The following is a 12,851-nucleotide window of genomic DNA, read 5'->3' as shown; positions in this document are numbered from 1 at the left end:
CATATTCAAATTTTGATTATGATATTATTTATATAGAAAATTTGATAAATTTTGCATGTGAGAAGCGGACACAATCTAGCAGTAGTTTTCTAATTATTATATTTAATGACAAACGCAGAATTTTGTTCGATTTCTGTTACCGATTTGCTGATAGATTATGCCAGCAGGCCTTATCCGATTTCTGTCACAATTTTGCCGTCACGAAGTGACAGCATGTTTGATTTTTGCTACCTGTTAAATAATTTAATGTATAAAATTATGTGTTCATTATAGCTATTATAATTCATATAGGTAGACTGCTTATTGGATAGTCACGAAGTTCTCCGAATATTGTCGAAGATTCTTAGAATCTGTTATTATTATTAGGCCTGCGCACAATGGAAGAAATATTAGGAATAGGAATAAATATTAAATATTAGGAATAAAAATTGGAAATAGAGATGAAACGTAACATACAATGGATACAAATAAGATATAAGACATTGATATATAGATATAATAGTGAAAAAAAGTTGAATCCGATTGCTCATATTGCTGATTGGCCCATTGTAAATATAAACCTTTTTGATTGGTCGTTCGCCGGAAAATTCCTAACATCACTGATGTACGCTATCGAGACTCATTGTAAAACTACTTTCTGTTCTAAATCTAATCAAAAGTATTTATATTATTTATATCTATAAAGAAAAATCTTGCTTTATTATTATGCTTATCTTTGGCTTTCCAAATAAGTATTGCAATTATATTGAAAAAAAAAACAAAAACATAAACAATGGAGAAACAGACGTTGGTGGATTCGTCCATTAATTTGCAAAAAAATTATTTAGATGAGTTTTCAATCCTAATCGAAGAATTTAAAAATGATAAAGAGTTCTTCTTTCATTATACTCGGATGTCATTAGAAATATACAATGATCTTTTGAAAAAGATCCATATCTCCATTATTAACTAAAACAAGCTTAAGAAAGTCATTAACAACTCCAGAACAACGTTTATTAATAACACTAAGATATTTATTATTTTAATTTCTTATTTTATATATAATCAAATTATTTTTGATAAACATATATATATATATATATATATATATATATATATACACACACTTAATCATTTTTGTTAGATATATAACAAGTAGAGAATCCGTATTATCTATTGCTTTACATTACCGTGTGGGTGAATCTATTCGTACTATAATTATTGAAACTTGCTCAGTTATTATTGATATATTACCCATTTATTTGAAACAACCTAAGGAAAAAGATTGGTTTCGTATCTGTAAGGGATTTAGTCAGATTTGGAACATGCCCAATTGCACGAGAGCTGTAAATAGGAAGCATATTTTAATTCAAGCACTCCCCTAATTCTGGATCTCTTTATTTTAATTATAAAAAAACATTTAAGCTTGTTCTTTTGACTGCATGTGATCATGCATATAAATTTACGTTGGTAGACATTGGAGCTTATGAAAGTGAAAATGATGGTGGAATTTTCAATAGATTAGAAATAGGTTAAGGCATAAAAAATAATATCTTACATCTACCATCACGTCATGCTTTTTTTCCTGATATTAACATTAAAACAGCATATTATTTTGTCGGTGACAGTGCTTTTGAATTGTCTTGTCATGTAACGAAGCCTTTTCCTCGAAAACATCTTACTACAGAAAAAGAATATATAATTACAGAATATCACGTGCTAGATGTATGATTGAAAGTGCATTTTGGATTTTAGCTTCACGTTGGAAAATACTTTCAAAACCTATAAGAATGAATGTCGACAAAGTTGAAAGAATAATTGGGGCTTGTATGCCTCCACAATTTCATAATATCTATGCAATCTGAACGACCAGAAATAAACGAAAGATACGAAGCCAATGTATCGATATTGAAAATAATGAAAACAATATTATAACAAGGTCAACGGCGAGCAGCATACAATTATTTATTGTCTATAGCACCTACTTCTATCCATCAAGATACAATTGAAGCTAATCAACATGATAATTTAGTTGCTTGGATGAACAGTTCACACGGTGAAGTAATTTGGCAATACGATTACATTTCCAGAGGAAACATATGGAGACAACTTTTAATATTACTATTATTTATTAAACTTATGTTTCTTTTCTTTTTTTTTTGTATAAAAATGTATAACGTAAATAATAGTTTTAATAATAATTTCCTTTTATAATGATATTATATTTATGTGTAACACAAAATGTTTTATCTGATAATAAAATTGTTTCATAACAATATATCAATGTAAGAGTCCGCACAATAGAATAAATATTAGGAACAGAAATATTAAATTTTGGAAATAAAAATTCGGAATAAAAATTGAATACAACGTACAGTGAATATAAATAAATATAAAATATAATTGTATCTTAAACTTACATGTATTCATTGTGCATTACATTTAATTTTTATTTTGAATTTTTATTTTCATTATTCCAATTTAATATTTATTCTTATTCCTAATATTTCCTCCATTGTACGCAGGGCCTAACGCAAATAAAATATATATTTTAATGATAATAATGATTCTTAACATTATATCACAATATAACGCAAACAAAATATGTTTTTCAAGAAATGGTTTGTTGAATTAATGTCTAATTGATGTTGAAATCATAATTTTACAATGTAATTTCGATGATTTCGACATCAATTAAATGTTGATTCAATGAGTTATTTCTTGCTAAACTTATCTAATGATAATATTGTTTCATTATCTGTATAACACAAATGAAATATTTTATCTAATGATAATAGGCTTGTAATCATATCTATATATGCAAATAATCTGTAAAGCTTATAAATGATAATGATAAATGTTGTATATCTAAACAGCACAGAAGGTTAGAAAGAATTCATTTTTATGTCATCAATTCTAAATTTATTTTCAGATGCAAAGAGAATTCTTTAGATGCAAAGAAGTCTTTTGCATCTGAAAATGAATTCAGAATTGGTAACATAAAAACATAATTCTAAAAAAATAATTATTATATTAATAGTAATAATAATGAATAATGTTATAAATTCATAATTTTAGCAAAAAATAGATTATTTTCTTTTATATATATGCTTGTTGATAAATGACATGTGTTCGTATAAATCTCATGGTTTGTTTTTATTACATGCAGAACCACTTGGCATGTTTTCCTGTTTTTGTCTTTCCTTTGAATAGTATTGTCATAATCTAGATCATCGACCATTTACGCATTTCTTTACTGAAAAATATAAATGCTACACATTATCTGCAATACAGAATCTATATCACACATTCTAACCTCTAACATTTCTACAACTACTGATGATTTCTCATATTTTAATGCAATATAGAAAAGTCAAAGCAAACATTATTTGAATTTACTTTAATATATAAAATTATTTTTATTAAACAAAATATTTACCAGATAAATGCATTACATTAGCTACTTCTTGCTATGAATTGTCACATTTATTTATATCTTTATAATCTTATCTTATTTATTCCACAGATGTGGATACGATCTTATTAATTCTATTAGATCTTATTAATTCGTCACTATCTTTAATATGGTTACCCATATTTTCTTGTTCTACGTAATTTTCACAAAAATTTTCCATATTCTGTAACGTGCTTATGATCGGCCATGTTCACGACAATCTAAATTATATTTTAGTTTTAATATTTCGTCATTTTTATTCCTAATTCCTTTATTGTACATTAATGCAGTCTATATCCTTGATTTAAAATAAAATAATTCTTAATTCTTATTCCTAATATCTAATATTTATTCTTATTCCTCCATTGTGCACAGGCCCTTAGTTTTTCTTCAACCGCTCGCTGTTACGTCGCAACTTCGATATTCGAGAATCTTTTTTTTAATAATTGATACCATTGATAACTAATATTAACTAAAATAATTTTAAACATTTTTTTTCTTTACTCTGAATAAATAAGGCCTAAACAAACATTCTGACAAACTTCATTTCGTAACCGATTATGAGCTTTAAAGATCGTCAGGAGTGACGAGCTAAGGCTGATGTCCCATGGCGCGGAAATCCACAGCGGAACGGAACGCGCAAACCAATCACAGCGAAAGAACCAAAAGAAAACTCGTTCATTCTGTTCGTTCTTTTGCTGTGATTGGTTCGCGCGTTCCGCTGTGGATTTCCGCGCTATGGGACACCAGCCTAACTCCGACTTGATCTAAAATGATTATCTATCCTTATTTACAGTGCAGATATGTATCTGTAAATTATACTATAAATTATACTCAATTATATTTTGTTTTATAGAAACAATGTTTCGTCATGAAACTTTGTTAAGATAATTTCTTTTACAATTACGAAGCTATCTACAGAGCCAATTTTGCAATTTAACTCTTAAATAATTAAAATAAATGTAACTATCTACTCCTTATTTACAGTGCAGATATATTATACATTGAGTACACTCATATATTATCTCGTAGAAGCAATATTCTGCCATGAGTCTTGTTTTACGTATTTTTTATAAAATTATAACTCTGCTACAAAGTCGGATTTTGCAATTTGGCTCTTAAAAAAAAATTTACAATAGATGAAAATATTTGCACCTTATTGTCCTATAGTGCAAATCTATTTATGCATAAATGAATTATTTATTTTCACACATTTTCTTACAAAAATCGTTCTGTAGCTTTCGTCAGGCAAATATTCTGATTATAAATATCATAATTATACAGCTTTTTTTTGCAATATTTTGGCTATAATATGAGTGAAAAGGAATTTATCTCCGATAGAGATCTCCATAATCTCTCCTTCGCCGACCCTTAATTACTAATTCTAAACAAATCATCGCAATTTTTATCGATACATTTCCAAATTTTCATGTTTTTCTTTCTTAGGATACTACCCCAATCACCGACGTTTTGACACAAAACGCTAATTGGTGAAAAATAGTTCTTACTATTTAATTCACCGATTAATGCTCTGTGGGTTTACGACAAATGATCAGATCGGGCAAAGCAGTGACACTTAACCAATAGACTCTCTAAATTTTCCTAGACTAATTCGGATCAGTGATCTCTGTCTCAGTATTGATCGGATCAATCATTGTGGATTAACGAAGCATATTTGTTGAAAAATAATCCTCTCTTTATTTTTTTTATATAAAATATTAAATAATTTTATGAAATATAAAATAAAGTTCATAATAAATTTGAATTTACATATTGTAATATTTTTTGTACTAAACATTTCTTTCTGTGAAAATAATCCATTTCAAAGCTTAAAGTTATATTGAAAAAGTGCAAAGTCGCGCAAAGTTAATAAGATATTTTTTTATTAAAATATTGACATGGATTATTTTCACAGAAAGAAATGTTTATAAATAATATTCAATATATAAATTCAAATTCAGAGAGATCACTGACCCAGTCTAGGGAAATTTAGAGAGTCTATTGGTTGAGTGCCACTGCTTTGTCCGATCAGAGATTAGGGGGTCAATCATGTAACTTTACGTGAAATTGTTCACTTTTCATATTTCACTTTTTACTTTTCATTTTTCACACCTTGAGATTTCACGTGAAACTTTTCACGTACAGCGATTATGTATGTAGCTTGGATGCGTGGAAAGTGAAATCATGAAACATAGTTTTCATAGGTTTTATAGCTAATAAAAATTATTTTATTGGTACAGTATTATATACATCTTTTAATAACCAATTGTATATGTATTACGTACACTTAATCCTAACGCAACCATAATCTTCTCTAATTCCGAAGCATATTTATTAATTCCCTAGATTTCCGCCTTTCCGCCACTAAGGTACATAGCGAAAAAGTTCACCTGAAAAATTTCACATTTTCACGTTTGAGAGAGTTACATGATCCCACAAAATCGTACATGATCGTAAGTTCACGTGAAACTTTTCACTTTTCACATTTCCGCCCTAGAGGAAAAGCTACATGATTGATCTCCTGGATCATTTATCGTAAACATCCTGTGTCAAAGCGCCAGTATCTGCATGAGAATCCAGCCTTATTGATTATCGTGTAACATCCCTCCGCTCCATTCTTCCTCCGAATTTCCCCTGACCGACCATCCGTCGGGGACCGCCGAACACCAGGCGGAGTGCGGCAGTGGCCGCAAGAGGCAGTAATGCCTCCTTTTTTAATCTGTCAATACGCGAACTCCGAAGCGTCGAAGAATACCACAAAAACATGTATGTTTTCGTGGTATTTCCTCGCACCGCGCCACGCGCCGTATCACCGAGCGTGAACGCGTCCCCCGCCGCACCGACGCCGCGCCACGCAACCGAACGAGTTCCGCACCGCGCCACGACCGCGTCCACAAGCGCGTAACCACCCCCGCACCGCGCCGTTACCTTCCCACCGAATTCCTTCCCTACCTTTAATCATCCCTCGCTCCTATTCCGTCTAATCCCCAAAAAATCAATTATACCCTATCCTTTTTCCGCTCCTGGGAAGAGGGATGCTGACCCCGAGATCGACCAATCCGACCGACCCGACCGAAAATACCGAGGTCGATCTCGGGTATAAAAAGGCATCGTTCTCCACAGGAAATCACTCCTCGTTGACTCCTGTTCCTAGCTCGTTTTCCGAGAGCCCGTCTCAAGGAAGCGAGCATCCGAAACCGATAGCAAGCCTGAGTTTTGTTGGGGCTCTCCCCAACGCGCCAAGTTCGCTTAGCCTGGCCGAAAGCTGTCTCCGTATCTCGCACGGTAAGCCGAGAGTTGCTGGGGTCTCCCCAGCGCGTCGAGTTCGCTCGATCCGACTCCACCGTTTCCGAGATTCCTCCGCCGGGCATCGGGTTCTCCCCGATACCACCTCTCCGAGCACCAGGGTACACTCTGGTCGGCCGAGTACACTCGGCACCGCCACTTTCTTCTCCGCACACAGCTGGAACCCTCCCCGGCTGGCCGAGTTCACTCGGCATTCACGCAGTCAGACGAGGGGCGCACTCCCCATCAGCCGAGCCCTCTCGGCAGGGAACGGGCACACCCGTTCTCCGATCTAAACGATCCGATGACCTCGCGAATATCCACCCTCGCGACAACACCCGCGACACGCGTGCACGTTTCAATCAATGCCGATTTAAAGGTCCGCGACGAACACGTGCGACACCGCCGCCGCCGCGCGCGCCCCGCGCCACCGAGCTGCGCGCCGCGACCAGTATCGCGCCGACCGCCAGAGCGATATTTCATTTTGTATCCACGCGCTATCCGCGCGCCGATCGCCGTCTCGCCCGTCCACGGCCACGAACATTTACGCGAAGATTCGGTGCATTCCATCGCACCACTGTTAGTTGAATAAAGCATCGTTATTTCTTATAATTATCGCCTAACAACTTAATAACAACTTTCTGTCTCCAACATCCTCGCTTCCCCTCCTGGCAACCGACTGACCGCTTTCCGCGCGGGAAAGCGAGACCGTTTTAATCGTATTAACAAAATACCGCGTATCTCGTCTTGGGGTGCGGTCAAGCGGACCCTACTAATTCTACAATCGCTTTTATTCCAACGCTTTCATTGGACTGGTCAATGAACACTATTAAAGTTCAAAGTATCAAATAAACGCTAACCTACGGTCAAAGTGGCGTTACAAATACTTCGAAATCGTTGATTGGCAAATGTACACAATATGGCAGAATCCAAAGTATGACAAACAGTAGATTAAAATTAATGGCTGATTTGATAAAAATACATATTTTAACAAGTTTAATGAAGAATTAATATGAATAATTTTAATTAATTTGAAAAACTAGTTTACAACAATTTGAGAGTAATCAAAATAGAAAATAGAGATATAAATATATAAAAAAATGGATATAAACCGTAGAAAGAAAATAATAATTTTAATATGTGTTAATAAATTTTTGAAAACTTCTTATTTAAATGAAGAAATTGAAGATTTTTTAATAAAAGCTCTTTCTACAAAAAGTCAACCTTACAATCGAATTGAATTATGTTGAATATATGTATAGTACTATCGTTTTCTAGTGAACATTTTAAATCGCATTTTCGGTATTATTATTATTTTTATTATATCCAATTTGTTTTATATATATATACTATTATGTACTATGAAGTACTCAAATTCTGAAATGTTACATGCATATAATGGTATTTCAAATTTAATTCTAGTATCCATCCTTCAACATTTGAGTACATTTTGAGTCAAATTGAAAAAAAGCGTCGTCCGAATAATAGAAATGTAATAATCTCAGCCGAAAAACAGGTTTTAATAGCTCTATGGCGTTTTGCGACATCAGATTCGTATAGGTAAACATGTAATTATCTTTATAATTATTGCCATTAAATCGTAATACTACATGTAACAATATTTCTTGCTTTTCTTAGACCAATAATTTAAAGATTTAACATTAGTAAAGGTACAGCCATAATAGAGAGAACAACATCGCTCTGGAGTACCGATCGTGGGGATTCGAGAGAATATACATATATATATATGTATATTGTAATATATGTATATGTGTGTATATCATTGTATTGTTGACATGTTGTTCTAAACACGTTATTACGACAAATATCACATGCCTCGGTAGTCGAAAGGATAAGATGCCTGCCTGGTAAGCAGGAGATCCAGGTTCGTGGCTGAGGTGGTATTTTTTTGCAAAATAAATAACGAGTTTTCATGACTGGTTCGTGGTCGGGCCCCGCCGTAACGCACTCCCTTCTTATTTGGGTACAGTTGTATGCCATGTTGCAAAAGCATTGTGTGAGCTCTTAGAAAGCTATATATAGTGTGGCCCAAATAATATTGAAAATATTGAAAATGATATTGCAAATATTGTTTATAGATTCTCTTCTGCACGTAGCTTTCCTGGTATAGGGGCAATAAATGGCACACATATAAATATTCTTCATCAAAAGAAAGTCTAGATATATAAATAAAAAAAGTCATCGATTAATCTTTAGATAATATTTTCTCTTTACTAATTTTTTATCTTGTGCATATGCATGGCTTCTGTGTCAAAGCCACATTTTTGTTATTTTCATATCGTATTCTGTTTCATGAACACTTCAGTTTATGTTATCAATCTAATATTATTAAGAACATCACATGAATATGTTAAGAACAATGTGATATTTATTATCAGATTATTATTAGCTAATCCTGAGAAAATTAATTAAATTATTCATGAAACGTTAGTACGAATATAATACAAACGCAGCTTTTTTCTAAAAATCATGCATAAAAATTTTTATAACAAAATTCAAATTACGCAATTAAATATCATATTTTTATTTATACAATCTATTAGGAATTGTTATGTAAATACTATTATATATATTTTTTAAGAATACTATTAAATTTGTGTAAATAGCATATGTAGCAAGCATATGTAGAAATTTATATATTTTCAGGCCATTTGTGATCATAGGATGCGATTTACACACATTTATGTTGGGAATGTAGATTCAGTTTATGACTCTCGAGTTTTCTGGTTATAGTATAACAACGATCCAACCAAATTTCCAAATAACACACATATCATTAGAGATGCTACATATGAATTACATGAAATATCTTTTAGTTCCTTATCCTGAAAATGGCCATCTTACAGAACATCAAAAAAATTTTAACTTTTGCCATTCTTCAACTGGAATGATAATAGAGAGAGCATTTGGTTATTTAAAAGGACGCTGGAGAAGTATATTATATATCCTGGCAGTAAATGATATGCAGTTTGCTCCTTTCCTATATACTTGCATGCTGTGTGCTGCATAATATTTGTTTATTTCAAAATGATGAATTGGAATTGCAAGATGAGTTTATTGTAAGACAACGAGTAGAAATAAGAGAAGAAAGAATTATTTAGAATGTGTTAATAACAGGAATGCTGCAATAATAAAAAAAAACAACATATGCACATTTAAATGTAAAAATATAAAAAGAAATATATAAATGAAAGTAAATTTAAATCAGAATTGAGAATTAATGCCATTATCATTATCGGTATTTATTTGTTGGTAATGATAATATGATAACGTTACTAAATTTGAATTAATTTAAGGAGTAATTTTATATAATAATGAGACAGAAATCAATAATAACAAAATTGCGATTAAGCAATTAATTTCATTTTTAATTATAAATGTTTACATATTTATATTGAATATTATATCTTATGGACATAAATATTAAAACATAAATATTAATTTATAATTAAAAAACAAACTTTAATCGCAATTTTTTTCTTAATTTTCGTTTTATCATCTCGAATTGCTCCTTACATTTTCATCTACCGAATGCTCTATATATAAAATTACATAGATCAATAGAAATGTCCTGCATATTTTAGGTCCACTTTTACATTTTGAAATGCTATATTGAAAGATTTAAATATGAACACATGCAATAATTTAATAATATTTAACATAACATAATTTAACTTTAGCATAACTAAGCATATTTATCTATTAAAATATATTATGTTTATATATTATGTTTAAGAGAAATACAGGATTAAAATCAAACTGATGATTGATGAAGAAAACGATCATTATTGGATGTAAAGACTTTCTTTTACAGAGAATACCTTTTAGCTGTATTATATAATATCTTTGTATTTTAATGTAGTTTATTATATTCTTTTACGTTAATTAATTTTTTACATGAAATATATGCTAAATGCTAATATGCTAAAAAATCAATTTTTTTTGTTTATACAATTGATATAAAACCTTATTACAAAAAAGATCATATTCAATATTATTAATATACTAATGTTCTATATTTATGTATTACATTACAATATTATTATTATTTATGTATCACATTAATACTTTTTAGAAAAATAAAATTTAAGAATATCAGTTCTTTACTATATTTTCATTATAATTATATCGCCTTAATATTTAATTATATTGTGTTACGTCCGATTTACAGTAAATTATATATAATGATATATGTATATATAAATTATATATAATGATATTAAATAAAAAGTTTAAATATTTAAGTTTAAACTTAACATTTTATTTTAAATTAAAAGTTTGGCACTTTTCTCGACTTTAGATTATATTTGACTAATATTTTCTAGAAAATAAAATTTAAGAATATCACAGTTTTTTATATTTTCTTTATATCACCTTAATATTTCTGTTAAATTAAAGTATTTAATATTTTATTTTAAATTAAAAGTTTTGCACTTTTTTTCAGCCATACATTATATCACATATTTAAAAATTTTTAAATTAAAACTTTCAATTTTTTTGTAATAAAACAAAAACTGTTAAAGATATTTAGTCTATATCACAAAAACTATCTTATAATATTAGTTCGATTTAAAAGAAGAAGTGAAAGAAAAATTATAATTTGTAGATTTATTATAAGTAAAATATTTAACATATATCATTATATATAATTTACTGTAAATCCGACGTAATACAATATAATTTTTTGTACTAGTATTCAAAGTAAATTGAAAATACATATTAGTATACATAGTATTATGTACAATACAACAAAAGGAATTCTTTTTTTAATTATTGGATGCAAAGAATTCTTTTTGCATCTGAAAATGAATTCAGAATTGACATACAGATGACATGTAAATGAAGTTTTTTTGAACTCTCTGTGCCGTCTGAGTATTTTACATGTCTTTTTAACGAATGAATTATCAAGGTTAATGTTTGTTACATTTATATGCAACATTAGATTAAAAAAGACATATGTTACATAAATATTAACAATATATGTATTTTTTATTTCCACTTATGTTTTAAGAGTAATTTATTTTCGCATGATAGTGAACGGGACTTTCGTTTTTTCATATCTTTTATTTCCTCATTAGAAGATATTATGAAAGTGCTATTTTTTCTAATGTGAGAACTGATTGCGCTGGTTTTTTGATAAACATTTCATCCATAATTTAAAATTACAAAAATATTGATTAATTATGTAATAAATAATAATTATTATTGTTATAAATATAATTATTATTATAATAATTATAAATAATAATTATATAAATTATAATAATTATCTAATAAAAATAACAATTTTGATAGATATAACACAGAATGTGTGTAGAAAATGAATCTGAATAGAAAATGAAATACATTATAGATTTATGCTACTTACATCAAAATAGCACCAAGTTTGTTTACTATTTCTACTTTTGACATTGTAGTCTTTTATATTTTTATATATATTCTTTAATTCCAGCCATTTTACTTTTGCATTGTACCATTTACGTTATATCCATTTGCAATTAACTGGGAAGAAACTAATTCCCAAAACTTTTGTAAGGCGGGAATGAAGAATTGAACTCAGTACTCAATTTAAACGATTCAATATAACAGTTTATTCAATATATATTTGTAATAAGTCCAAACAGCGTATCGTGGTCGATAGCAAACGGCACTAAATCGAGACAAAAACTTACTCGCTAGGCGGAGATTGGATCGGAACGTGTGTACTGTGCAGAAACTCGGTGACGACTTTACTTTACGAAATCTCGGCAACGACTTCGTGTTCCGGAAAAGTACTCCGGTAGCGCTGTCACGCGCGCCGCAGACGATGCTGCTCCGAAACAGAATCGAAGTAGCGATATCATTCAATAATCGCAATTTGACAATCAATCGAGAGTGTATAAGATACGCAGAAAGTACAATTTCGTTTACACTTCTTATATGTTGTTTTACCCGTTGTAAGTTGATACTCGTTACTTTTATAGATTGTAAATAATAAAAGTATAGCCTTGTGGCCAACGAAAAGTATCTGTAGAGAGTATAATACATTTTGCATGTGACAGTATAATACATTTTGCCTGTACTTTTCAAAATTAACCTTACTTTTTTAAATGTTTCTAAATTTGTATAAATA

At 30.4% G+C, this 12,851-nt stretch overlaps 1 protein-coding gene and 1 long non-coding RNA gene across 2 annotated transcripts in view; one reads left to right on the top strand and one right to left on the bottom strand.

The window, feature by feature from the left end:
* Positions 1–12,498, bottom strand: part of Dsk (Drosulfakinin) — a 53,896-nt gene extending 41,398 nt beyond the window's left edge. The window contains exon 1 of the mRNA XM_089078497.1: positions 12,412–12,498. The gene's annotated coding sequence lies outside the window, so the exon portion shown is untranslated. The remainder of the gene's footprint in view (positions 1–12,411) is intronic.
* Positions 463–3,123, top strand: LOC112552345 (uncharacterized). Its single transcript, XR_016139606.1, has 2 exons — positions 463–1,325; positions 1,735–3,123. It is a non-coding gene; the product is annotated as an uncharacterized LOC112552345 (long non-coding RNA).
* Positions 12,499–12,851: the final 353 nt, after the last annotated feature.

This window comes from Pogonomyrmex barbatus, unplaced genomic scaffold, assembly GCF_055798465.1.
Source record: "Pogonomyrmex barbatus isolate J1 unplaced genomic scaffold, ASM5579846v1 scaffold23, whole genome shotgun sequence".
Classification (NCBI taxonomy): Eukaryota; Metazoa; Arthropoda; class Insecta; order Hymenoptera; family Formicidae; genus Pogonomyrmex; species Pogonomyrmex barbatus.
The sequence above is the reverse complement of the archived record's forward strand: the minus strand, read 5'-3'. Positions and strand labels throughout refer to the sequence as shown.